This window comes from Carcharhinus amblyrhynchos, chromosome 2 (genome assembly GCF_965287045.1).
Source record: "Carcharhinus amblyrhynchos chromosome 2, sCarAmb.v2.hapA, whole genome shotgun sequence".
NCBI lineage: Eukaryota > Metazoa > Chordata > Chondrichthyes > Carcharhiniformes > Carcharhinidae > Carcharhinus > Carcharhinus amblyrhynchos.
In genome coordinates this window covers 134,201,171-134,214,786 of record NC_137325.1, presented here as the reverse complement: position 1 = coordinate 134,214,786, position 13,616 = coordinate 134,201,171, and the positions used below count along the sequence as shown (strand labels likewise).

General features: G+C 45.4%; 1 protein-coding gene across 2 annotated transcripts in view; it reads left to right on the top strand.

Annotated features, from left to right (window-relative positions):
• Positions 1–13,616, top strand: part of dpp6a (dipeptidyl-peptidase 6a) — a 961,250-nt gene that overhangs the window by 377,529 nt on the left and 570,105 nt on the right. The window lies entirely within an intron of this gene.

Sequence of the window (13,616 nt, the reverse complement as noted above, 5' to 3'; positions counted from 1 at the left end):
ATGGTGAAATTTGAATTCAAGAAAAAAATCTGGAATTAAGAGTCCAATGAAGACCGTGAAACCATTATCGATTGTTGGGAAAACCCATCTGGTTCACCGATATCCTTTAGGGAAGGAAATCTGCCAACCTTACCTGGTCTGACCTACATGTGACTCCAGAGCCACAGCAATGTGGTTGCCTTTTAAATGCCCTCAGGGATGGGCAATAAGGCACAACCAACAATACCAACATTTCATGAACGAATGAAAAAAGTAACTCTTTGCAATGAGCACCTCAAACGATGCCTCAACTCTCACTATTTAAACCAAATTATTTTGAACATGAGAGGAATAAAGATTATTGGTGATTTTTAAAGGATGAACTGTTGGTGGAGGGGGGGAGGGGTAGTGGGGCGTGGTGTGGTGGGAGGGGTGGGGGCGGGAGGGGTGGCGACTTCATCAGATCAACATTATACACTTCTCCAATATTGTCACCTTCCAGTGACAGCATAAGAAATAGGAGCAGGAGTAGGCCATCTAGCCCTTCGAGCCTGCCCCGCCATTCAATAAGATCATGGCTGATCTGTCGCTGCTCAGTTCCACATTCCCGCCCTCTCCCCATAACCCTTAATCCCCTCTCTTATCAAAAACCCATCAACCCGTGTCTTAAAAATATTTAGTGAGGCAGCCTCCACCACTTCAACGGGCAGAGAATTCCAGAGATTCACCACCCTTTGAGTGAAGAAGTTCCTCCTCAACTCCGTTCTAAACCGCCCCCCCTTTATCTTGAGGCTGTGCCCCCTAGTCCTACTGTCCTTTTTGAGCGGGAAGAGTCTCTCCACCTCTATCCTATCCATCCCATTCATCATCTTATACGTCTCAATGAGATCTCCCCTCATTCTTCTAAACTCTAACGAGTACAAGCCCAGTTTATTCAGCCTCTCCTCATAGCTCAACCCCCTCAACTCCAGTATCAGCCCAGTAAACCTCCTCTGCACTCCCTCCAAGGCCAAAATATCTTTGCGCAGGTGCGGCGCCCAAAACTGCACACAGTACTCCAGCTGCGGCCTCACCAATGCCCTATACAGCTGCAGCAAGACCTCCCTACTTTTATATTCAATCCCCCTCGCTATGAAGGCCAGCAACCCATTCGCCTTCCTGACCACCTGCTGCACCTGCAAGCTGGGTTTTTGCGACTCATGCACAAGGACCCCAAGGTCCCTCTGCACCGTCGCCTGCTGCAGTTTTTCGCCCCGTAAGTAATAGTCCTTCCTACCATTCTTCCTACCAAAGTGGACCACCTCACACTTGCCAACATTAAATTCCATTTGCCATTTCCTGGCCCATTCGCCCAGCCTATCTAGATCCTTCTGCAGACATCCTGACCTGGATATATATTGCTGCCTTTCATCATTGCTGGGTCAAAATCCTGTAAGTCCTAACCTAATGTCACAGAGAAGTAACTTCACCATTTAAACTACAGCTGCTCATGAAGAAGGCACAGTCCCATCTTATCAAGGGCACCCTCAAGGAATGTGCAATGAATGCCCCGCCTAATCAATGGCGCCCACATTTGTTTTCATTACTTGTTCATGAGATGTTGGAAGCACTGGCAAAGCCAGCATTTATTACCCATCCCTAATTGCCCTTGGGAAGGTGGCACAGTGGTTAGCACTGCTTCCTCACAGCTCCAGGGACCTGTGTTCAATTCAGGCCTCAGGTGTCTGTCTGCCCAGAGTTTTCATGTTCTCCCCATGTCTGAGTAGGTTTTCCTCTGGGTGCTCCGGTTTCTTCCCACACTCCAAAGATGTGCGGGTTAGGTTGATTGGCCATGATAAATTGCCCTGTAGTATCGGGGATTAGGGACAGTAAATGTATGGAGTCATGGGGATGGGACCTGGATGGGATTGTTGTCAATGTAGGATCGATGGGCCAAATGGCCTCCTTGTGCATTGTTGATTCTATGATTCTGAAACTGCTGCAATGATGTTAGGAAATGAGTTTTAGGATTTTGACCCCAGGATGATGAAAGAACAACAATATATTTGGATGGCGTGTGACTTGGAGGATAACTTGAAGCCACTCTCTGTCTGGGCAATAGAGGCCATGGGTTTGGAAAGAGCTGTTGAGGAAGTCTTGACGGTTGTAGCAGTGCACTTTGTAAATGGTACACATTGCTGCCACTGTGCACCGGAGGTGGAGGGTGTGTACATTTAGATTGATGAATCTGATGCCCATCAAGGGGACTGCTTTGTCCTGGATGGTGTCAAGCTTATTGAGTGTTTTTAGAGCCAAGCTCATCCGGGCAAGGGTGTATCCCATCACATTCTTAGCTGGTGGTTTGTACCATAGAATCCATATCATCCCTACAGTGCAGAAGGAGGCCGTTCAGCCCACCAAGTCTGTACCAACTCTCTGAAAAAGCATCTTACTCAGGTCCATCCCCCAGCCCTATCCTCTTAACCCCGTGCATTTTCCATGGCTAATCATTTTAACACATCTTTGAACACTAAGGGACAATTTAGCATTGCCAATCCACCTAATTTGCACACCTCTGGTGTGGGGGAGGAAACGGGAGCACCCAGAGGAAACACATGCGGATATAGGGAGAAAGTGCAAATTCCACACACAGTCGCGCAAGGTCAGAATTGAACCCGGGTCCCTGGCGCTGTGAGGCAGCAGTGCTAACCACTGTGCCATCCCTGATCTAAGGTCAAATTTGACCTTTGCGTCAAATCCTTTCATTCCCTTAGCCCGTCCACCAAAGAATTTTGCTAACCACTGTGTCACCATGCCACCTGCAGATAATGGAAAGGCTTTGGTGAGTTACTTGTCACAGAGTACCCATTTTCCGATTTACACTTGCAGCATCAGCGTTTGTGTGGTTGGACTAAATAGGCTTCTGGTCAATGGTGGCACCATCCCGCTGCCATTGCCCGCCACCACCCCCCCCCCCCCCCCCCCCAAAACCTCCCCAACATAATGTTGATAATACAAGACTCAGCAATGGTCATGGCGTTGAATGTCAAAGGGATGTGGGTTGATGCTTTCTTTTTGAGGCTATTCATTACCATCTTTGGCACAAGTGTCATTTGGCTCTTATCAAGCTCAAACATTGTCCAGACTTTGCTGCAGGAGGGTATGGACCGAGGAGTTGCGAATGGAAGTGAGCACTGCAATCATCGGTGAACATCCCGATTCTGACTTTATGATAGAGGGAAGGTCATTGATGAGGATGATGAGGATGTTGAAGATGGTCGGACCAGCAGCAAGGCCCTAAGGAACTCCTGAAATGATGTCCTTAAGATAATTGGCCTCCAACAACATAACCATCTACCTGTGTGCAAGCTATCAATATAACCAGCGGGTGTTTTATCTTTGATTCACACTGAGATCAACTCTACTGAGGCTGCACGATGCCACACTCGGTTAAATGCTTCTATAATGCACACCTCTGAAATCCAGCTCTTTTATATGCACCAAGGCTGTAATGAAGTATGAAATGAATAAAAGAACACAAACCAATACATATTTGATTTGATTTATTGTTGTCATGTGGGTGGCGGCACAGTGGTTAGCACTGCTGCCTCACAGCACCAGGGACCCAGGTTCGATTCCTGGCTTGGGTCACTGTCTGCATGTTTTCCCCATGTTTGCTTGGGTTTCCTCCGGGGGGCTCTGGTTTCCTCCCACAGTCCGAAAGATGTGCAGGTTAGGTGCATTGCCCGTGCTAAATTCTCCCTCAGTGTACCCGAACACGTGTCGGAATGTAGCAATTAGGGGGATTTTCACAATAACTTCATTGTAGTGTTAATGTAAGCCTACTTGTGACACTAACAAATAAACTTTAAAAGATAAATATGTTGCACACAGTGAAAAGTATTGTTTCTTGTGCACAATACAGACAAAACATACAGTCCATAGAGTACAGAGGGGAGAAGGAAATGACGGGGTGCAGTAAAACAGGCAGAGACTTTTTATCCTTAAACTAAAGGGACAAGACCTTGTATTTACTTTGTCTCAAAGTGCTTTACAGCTCTGAAGTAATTTTGAAATTCAGTTAGTGTTGTAGTGCAGCAAGAGAGAACCACATTGCTGTGCATCTGGAATCACATGTAGGCCAGACCAGGTAAGGGCATCAGGCATCAAATTTTGTTTTAACGCCATGGTCATCATTACAGAAACTGGGTTTCAATTCCAAATTTATTAAGGAATTTAAATTCCAGTAGCCGCCATGCTGGGATTCGAACCCACGTCCTGAGAACATTAGCCTGAGCCTCTGGATTATTAGTCCAGTGACTTTAGCAGTGGCTCTACCGTCTGTCCCTGTCTGTGGCAGCGCTGTGTCGAAGAGCCAGCCTGGATAATGTGTTCAGGTTTCTGGAGTGGGAGTGGAACCCACCATCTTCTGACTCAGAGATGAGATTGCCAATACCGAACCATTCATTACCCAGTGCACTTCAATCCATAATCCATTCAGCAACACATCTTTTGTGTTGCTGAAATTCTGTTCTGCTCGGGTTTGCTTTATGATGAGAACTACTATTTATGCTACCACTGAGGGATGGAGGCTGAGGAAATGAGGCTTGCCTCCCCAATTGGTGCCTCTTGCTTCTCCCGCACCATACCGTTGATACAATGTCTCTTGGCCAAGAAGTGGGTGTTCAGGGCAGGTAAGCTCTGTGGAAATTCAGCATGTTTTAGAAATTTGGACATGTTCCCAAAACTGAATCCAAACTGAAAGAGCAAATAAAAGCAGTAAGCAACCTTCTCACTGCCTTACATTCACCAAGTTGCCTCCATTATCTCCCACACAGAACCAAGGTTGTACCTTTGATACTGTGTTCCCTGAACTACCAGGCGTTGGATGCACATCATGCAAACTTGTAAGCAAGACTAATAAGTGGCATATGGATGTCCCACTACTGAATAAGGACAGATGGGTTATAAATAACGTTAGGTTCTTTCAATATCACCAGGACGTATAAATAGAATCATAGCGTCACCAATGACGTGATGGCACAGTGGCTAGCACTGCCGGACCAGGTTCAATTCCCAGCTTGGGTTATTGTGTGGAGCCTGCATGTTCTCCCCATGTCCGCGTGGGTTTCCTCTGAGTGCTCTGGTTTTCTCCCACACTCCAAAGAAGTGCTGGTTAGGTGAATTGGCCATGCCCAATTCTCACTCAGTGTACCCAAATAGGTGTCGGAGTGCAGCAATTAGGGGATTTTCACAGTATCTTCATTGCAGTGTTAATGTAAGCCTACTTGTGACTAATAATTAAACTTTTACTTTTAAAAAAAAAGGAGGCTTTTCGGCCCATCAAGCTTGCACCGACAACAACCTCACCCAGGCCCCATCCCTATAACCCCTCGTATTTACCCTGCTAATCCTCCTGACTTGAAGTTCGGAAGTTTACTATCCCTCCCCCACAGGAATCAGGGCAGGTGGCAGTGCGGCGAGGGACATGGAAAGGTTTGTTGACTTCAGGCAGGATTTTGCAATTATATAGTCAGAGAGGTTTACAGCAAGGAAACAGGCCCTTTGGCCCAACTTGCCCATGCTGCCACTTTTTTTTAAACCCCGAAGCTAATCCCAATTGTCCTCATTTGGCCCATATCCCTCGATACCCATTGTACCCATGTAACTATCTAAATGCTTTTTAAAAGACAAAATTGTACCCGCCTCTACTACTACCTCTGACAGCTTGCTCCAGACACTCACCACCCACTGTGTGAAAAAATTGCCCCTCTGGACACTTCTGTATCTCTCCCCTCTCACCTTAAACCTGTGCCCTCTAGTTTTGGACTCCCCTACCTTTGAGAAAAGATACTGACTATCTAGCTGATCTATGCCCCTCACCACTGTATAGACCTCTGTAAGATCACCCTTCAGCTTCCTATGCTCCAGAGGAAAAAGGTCCCAATCTATAATAATCAATAATAAATCAAATCAAAATCAAATCAAAACTTTTGATTCTCTTCTTAGTCAGGAAGCTATCTACCTCTGCCATACAATTATTCAATGATTCTGCCTCCACCTCTCTCTAGAACAGACCGTTCCAAATACTCACCACCCACTGAGAGAAGAAATGTCTTCTCATCTCTATCTTAAATGGGAAACCCTTCATTTTTAAATTGTTCCCTCTGATTCTAGTCTCTCCAGCAGTGGCAAATATCCTTTCAGCATCGACCTTGACAAGTCCCTCGAGATCTGGTACTTTTCAATAAGATCACCTCTCAATCTTCTAAACTTCAATGATACATAAGAACATAAGAAATAGGAGCAGGAGTAGGCCAACTAGCCCTTCGAGCCTGCCCCGCTATTCAATAAGATCATGACTGATCTGTCATGGCTCAGTTCCACATTCCCGCCCTCTCCCCATAACCCTTAATCCCCTCTCTCATCAAAAACCCATCAGTCTGTCCAATCTTGGCTTTTTTAATTAATTTGTGGGACATGGGCGCCGCTGGCTGGCCAGATTTGTTGCCCTTGAGAAGGTGGTAGTAAGCTGCCTTCTTGAATCACTGCAGGCAATGTGTTGTGGATTGACCTACAATGCTGATAGGGATGGAATTCCAGGATTTTGACCCAGCGATTGCAAAGGAACGGTGATACATTTCCAAGCCAGGATGTTTAGTGGCTTGGAGGGGAACTTGCAGGTGATAGCATTCCCACACATCTGCTGCCCTTGTCCTTTTAGATGGAAGTGGTTGTGGGTTTGGAAAATGCTGCCTAAACATCTTTAATGAATTGTTGAGGTCCATCTTGCTGCTGCTACTGAACGTTGCTGGTGAAGGGAGTGGCTGTTGTGGATGTGGTGCCCACCAAGCAGGCTACTTTGTCCTGGATGGTGTCAAGCTTCTTGAGTGTTGTTGGAGCTGCACCCACCTAAGCAAGTCGAGTGAACAGTGGTGGCTGATAACTGGTATAATGCGTAAATGATTGGATCATAAATATTTAGCGTTCAAAGATCACTTAGTTCATGCTGGAAAGAACTGTCTGACTTGTTCTATTCCCTTGTTCCTCCCCTGCATGTACCCTTTTCCACTTCAATTATTTATCCACTTGCTGTTATGGATTCTGCTTCCCCTCGTCATTTCTGGTAGCGCCCTCTGCAATCTAATGAGCCTCTATGTGTAAAAAAAGATCTCCACTCCATTCCTTTGAATATTAATCTTCAACTGATGACATCTAGATACTGCCACACCCACCAACAAATTTCGCTAGTTAACCTTGCCTAAGCCTCTCCTTATTGCGAACACCTTTATCAGACCCCATGGTGATCTCGGTTCTGATGAAAAGAACCTCGCGTTGTTTATTTTCTTCTCTGATCAACATGATTTGAAGCATCAACGTTTTGTTGAAATTCAGACACTTACACATTAACCTGAACTCCTTTGCATCGCTTCACTTTTCACAGAATCATATACTCCCTACAGTGCAAAAGGAGGCCATTCATCCCATCGAGCCTGTACCGACCACAATCCCACCCAGGCCCTATCCCCATAACCCACATTTACCCTAGCTAGTCCCGACACTAAGGGACAATTTAGCATGGCCAATCCACCTAACCAGCATATCTTTAGAAGAGGTAACACTTGGGGATTTTGATGCAAATAGAATTACTCATCACCGGGAGTTTTATTTTTCAGAACTGCAGAAAATATTTTATGAAATATCTGGTATGTGGAAGAACCTGGGAACATTGAAAATATTCATTTGTTACTGATCTGGGTGGACACCCAGCTCTGTCATATGAGGAGAGACTAAGTCGGTTAAGATTTTATTTACTGGAGTTTAGAAGAGTGAGAGGGGATCTCATAGAAACTTATAAAATCTCACAGGATTGGACAGGGTGGATTCAGAAAGCATGTTCCTAATGGTGGGGGAGTCCAAATCTTGGTTGAGAATAAGGGGTAAACCTTTTAGAACTGAGGTGAGGGGAAATATATTCACCTAGAGGGTAGTGAATGTGTGGCATTTGCTACCACAGAATGTAGTTGAGGCCAAAACGTGTGTTTCAAGAAGAAATTAGATCTCGCGCTTGGGGCTAAAGGGATCAAGGGATATAGGAGAAAGTGGGGGGGGGGGGGGGGGGGAGTCAGGATATTGAATTTAATGATCAGCCATGAAGGGTTGTATGGCCTACTCCTGCTTCTAGTTTCTATGTGTTTCTATGACATATCAATTGCCCTCAATCTGATACCAGTGTGGGAGAGGCATTAGACAGGTGGGCAGCACTTTGAGGTAAAAACTACCTGTAACCCTGGAAATTAGGCCTAGGTTGGGCCTTGTTTAAAATTACACTGGCCAATTTCTCAGCAACAGAGAATTGCAGAGTGTTAAGGTCTCTCCCAGCAGACTTGGCTGCTGGTGTTGACTCACGGTCAGGGAGTGGGAGGGTGTGTCTGGCAACCAAGGGGGAAGAGGACAGGACTGTCTCAAAACAGGCCTGAGATTTTGTTGCAGAGCCCTGCTTCTGGTCCTCCTGACTCTGCGAGGAAAGAAATCGGCAAAACGAACCCCGTTGGGGCCCCAGCAGGCCCTGCTCCTTTTAAAATATACTGAGTAAACACAGCGTCATCCTTGACAATCAATAACAGTGCTGTCCGGCAGGCACTCAACTCTCCATGCCCTTGATTTGATTTGATTTATTTGGTGAGGCCACACCTAGAATATTGTGTGCAGTTTTGGTCTCCTTTTCTGAGGAAAGATGTTCTTGCTCTCGAGGGAGTGCAGTGAAAGTTTACCAGGCTGATTCTGGGGACGGTGGAACTGATGTATGAGGAGAGAGTGACTCAGTTAGGATTGTTTTCACTGGTGTTCAGACAAATGAGGGCGGATCTCATAAAGATTTAAAAATTCAAACAGGACTTGACAGGTTAGATGCAGGGAGGATATTCCCGATGGTGGGGGAGTCCAGAACTAGGGGTCAGAGTCTGAGGATTCAGGGTAAACCACTTAGGATGGAGATGAGGAGACATTTCTTCACCCAAAGAGTGGTTCATTACCACAGGAAGTAATTGATGCCAAAATATTGAATGCACTCAAGAGGCAGCTGGATAGAGCACTTGGGGTAAATAGATTCAAAGGTCATGGGGAAAAAGCAGGGTTAGGCTACTGAGGTGGATGATCAGCCATGATTTTAATGAATGGCAGAGTAGGCTCGAAGGGCCAAATGGCCTCCTCCAGCTCCTATCTTCTATGTTTCTATTATTGTCATATGTATTAATGTGCAGTGAAACATGTAGCTTCTTACGCACTATACAGACAAAACGTATCATTCGTAGAGAAGGAAAGGAGAAAGTGCAGAATGTACTGTTACAGTCATAGCTAGAATGTAGAGACATCAACTTCATGCAAGATAGGTCCATTCTAAAGTCGGACATCAGCAAGGAAGAAGATATTCTTGAATTGGTTGGTACGTGTCCTCAGTCTATTGTATTTTTTCCTGACGGATGAAGGTGGAAGAAAGTATGACCGGAGTGCTTGGGGACCTTAATTATGCTGACTGCTTTTCCAAGGCAGCGGGAAGTGTAGACAGTGTAATTGGGTGGAAGGCTGGTTTGTGTGAAGGACTGGGCTTCATTCACGTCCCTTTGTGGCTTATTGCAGTCTAGGGCAGAGCAGGAGCCATACCAAGCTGTGATACAACCAGAAAGAATGTTTACTATGGTACATCTGTAAACGCTGGTGAGAGTCGTAGTGGACATATCAAATTTCCTTAGTCATCTGAGAGAGTAAAGATGTTGGTGGGCTTTCTTAACTATAGTGTCAGGTATAGTGTAGTGCCCAATGCCTGAGCCCATGCCCAATAAAACAAAGACAAGATTCTCAGTCATAATGATCACGTTTTACTGCATTGCAACCTGCCAGTTATGGGGGTTCTAAATAATCATCTCCTTGTTTACATTCTCTGATCTAACTAGGATGTTTGATAGCGTCATAAAGGTCTATAGCACAGAAAAAGGCCCTTTGGCCCATTGTGTCTGTGCCAGTCAAAGACAAACCACCCAAATATTCTAACCCCAATCTCCAGTGTTTAGTATAGTTGTTGTAGAAGTTTTCTGTGTTATTGGGATTTTTGCTGCAATGCAAACCCTCACATTTGAACGCCAACACTGGAAATCATGTTTTTGGAACACTGTCTTTCAGATGGAGCCAATGGCCTAGGGATGTCATCGCTAGTCTATTAATCCAGAAACTCAGCTAGTGCTCTGGGGAACTGAGATCGAATCCCGCCACAGCAGATGGTGGAATTTGAATTCGGTAACAAAATATCTGGAATTAAGAATCTACTGATGACCGTAAAACCATTGTCGATTGTCGGAAAAACTCATCTGGTTTAGTAATATCCTTTAGGAAAGGGAATCTGCCACCTTACCTGGTCTGGTCTACATGTGACTCCAGAGCCACAACAATGTGGTTGAGTCAGGCAACTAGGCATGGGCAATAAATGCTGGCCAGCCAGCGATGCCCATGACCCATGAGTGAATTGAAAAAACGATCCCTTGTGAAATATTGGGCTGGTTTGACCTACTAGTTCTCTTGTGTTGAGATGGGCACTCCATATTGCCACTGAATGCTTTCACTGCAGAATGTGAAATCAGGTTTTGTTTTAAGCACAGCTTTCACATCCACTTTGAAAACAAAAGCACTTGCTGGAATAATATGATTTGACGGAGCACTTTCTGCAGTGTTCCGAACAAGAGAACGCTTGAACAAACTGACGTAAGTGAATACCTGGAGATTACTACAATAGCTGTGTGACATCAGTGCAGAGAGCCCAGACTGGCCATTGTACACAGAATCATAGAGGTTTACAGCACGGAAACAGGTCCTTCGGCCCAACTTGTCCATGCCCCCATCTTTTTTAAACCCTGGAGTTAGTCCCAATTGCCTGCATTTGGCCCATATCCCTCCATATCCATCATACCCGTGTAAACTATCTAAATGCTTTTTAAAAGACAAAATTGTATCTGCCTCTACTGCTTCCTCTGGCAGCTTGTTCCAGACAGTCACCACTCTCTGTGTGAAAAAATTGCCTCTCTGGACACTTGTGCATCTCTCCCCTCTCACCTTAAACCTATGCCCTCTATTTTAGGCCCCCCTACCTTTAGAAAAAAATATTGACTAGCTAGCTGATCTATGCCCCTCATTATTTTATAGACCTCTATAAGATCATCCCTCAGCCTCCTATGCTTCAGAGAAAAAAGTTCCAGCCTCTCCCGATAACATCCTAGTAAATCTTTTCTGCACTCTTTCTAGTTTAATAATATTCCTTCTATAGAACATAGAACATAGAACATTACAGCGCGGAACAGGCCCTTCGGCCCACAATGTTGCGCCGACCAGTCTTATTTTTAAAAAAAAAACATTGACCCACTAATCTAAACCAATCCCTTTTCGTCCATAAACCTATCCACCAATCTCTTAAATGCCCCCAAACTAGGCGCATTTACAACTGCAGCAGGCAGGGCATTCCAGTCCCTCACCACCCTCTGGGTAAAGAACCTGCCCCTGACATCCGTCCTATAACTACCCCCCCTTAATTTAAAGCCATGTCCCCTCGTGCTAGATTTCTCCATCCGAGGAAACAGGCTATCACCATCCACCCTATCTAAACCTATAATCATCTTATATGTTTCTATAAGATCCCCTCTTAGCCGCCTTCTTTCCAGTGAAAACAACCCCAAATCCCTCAGTCTCTCCTCATAGGACCTCCCCTGCATACCAGGCAACATCCTGGTAAACCTCCTCTGCACCCTCTCCAAAGCCTCCACATCCTTCCTGTAATGTGGGGACCAGAACTGCACACAGTACTCCAAGTGCGGCCGCACCAGAGTTGTGTACAGTTGCAACATGACGCTGCGACTCCTAAATTCAATCCCCCTACCAATAAACGCCAAGACACCGTACGCCTTCTTAACAACCTTATCTACTTGATTCCCAACTTTCAGGGATCTATGTACACATACACCTAGATCCCTCTGCTCCTCCACTCTATTCAAAGTCCTCCCGTTAGCCCTATACTCAACACATCTGTTATTCCTACCGAAATGGATTACCTCACACTTCTCCGCATTAAACTCCATCCGCCACCTCGCGGCCCAGCTCTGCAACCTGTCCAAGTCACCCTGCAAACTTCGACACCCTTCCTCACAATCTACCACACCTCCGACTTTGGTGTCATCAGCAAACTTACTAATCCACCCAACTATACCCTCATCCAGATCATTAATAAAGATTACGAACAGCAGTGGCCCCAAAACAGATCCCTGAGGCACACCACTCGTAACCGAACTCCATGATGAATAATTACCATCAACCACCACCCTCTGTCTCCTATCTGCTAACCAATTCCTGATCCAAGTACTTAAATTACCACCAATCCCATACATCTGCATTTTCTGCAGAAGCATACCATGGTGAACCTTATCAAACGCCTTACTAAAATCCATATATACCACATCTACTGCCTTACCCCTATCCACCTCTTTGGTCACCTTCTCAAAGAACTCAATAAGGTTAGTAAGGCACGACCTATAATATGGTGACCAGAATTGCACACAGGATTCCAAGTGTGGCCTTACCAATGTCTTGTGCAACTTCAACAAGACGTCCCAACTCCTGTATTCAATATTCTGACCAATGAAACCAAGCATGCTGAATGCCTTCTTCATCACTCTGTCCACCTGTGACTCCACTTTCAAGGAGCTATGAACATGTGCCCCTGGATCTCTTTGTCCTGTAACTCTTCCCAATGCCTTACCATTAACTGAATAGGTCCTGCCCTGGTTCAATCTACCAAAATGCATCACCTCGCATTTATCTAAATTAAACTCCATCTGCCATTCGTCAGCCCACTGGCCCAATTGATCAAGGTCCCATTGCAGTTGGAGATAACTTTCTTCACCATCCACTATGCCACCAATCTTGGTGTCATCTGCAAACTTACTAACCATTCCTCTTATATTCTCATCCAAATCATTAATATAAATGACACATGAAGTGGATTGTCAGGCTTTCCGACTCTGTAGCAGTGTTATGAACAAAAGCAATGTGTTCCCATAAATTTGGAGTCCCAGACCTCAGTTGATTTGATTTGATTTATTATTGTCATATTTATTAGTATACTGTGAAGAGTATTGTTTCTTGTGCACTATCAGGTGATGAAGGGGCAGCGGTCCAAAAGCTTGTGGTTCCAAATAAACCTGTTGGGCTTTAACCTGGAGTTTTGAGACTACTTACTGTGCCTAACCCAGTCCAGCACCAGCATCTCCACATCATAGCTAGGGTGTAGAGAAAGATCAATTTAATACGAGGCAGGTCCATTCGAAAGTCTGGTGGCAGCAGGGAAGAAGCTGTTCTTGAGTCGGTTGGTATGTGACCTCAGACTTTTGTATCTGTTCCCAATGCAAAAAGGTGGAAGAGAGGCCCCAGTGGTAATCCTGAGACTGCACTTCCTTACCATGGGATTGGTACTAGGGTATCCCCAGAGGCAGCTACCCAATTCCTTGCCTCTAAGCTTGCAGTTAAGGGTGATGAGTGAGCTCCCAACGCTGCTGGCCCAATCACTGGATGGTTCTGAAACCTCAGCATCCCTCCTGGGGCAGGTGGGTATGACTGAGGCA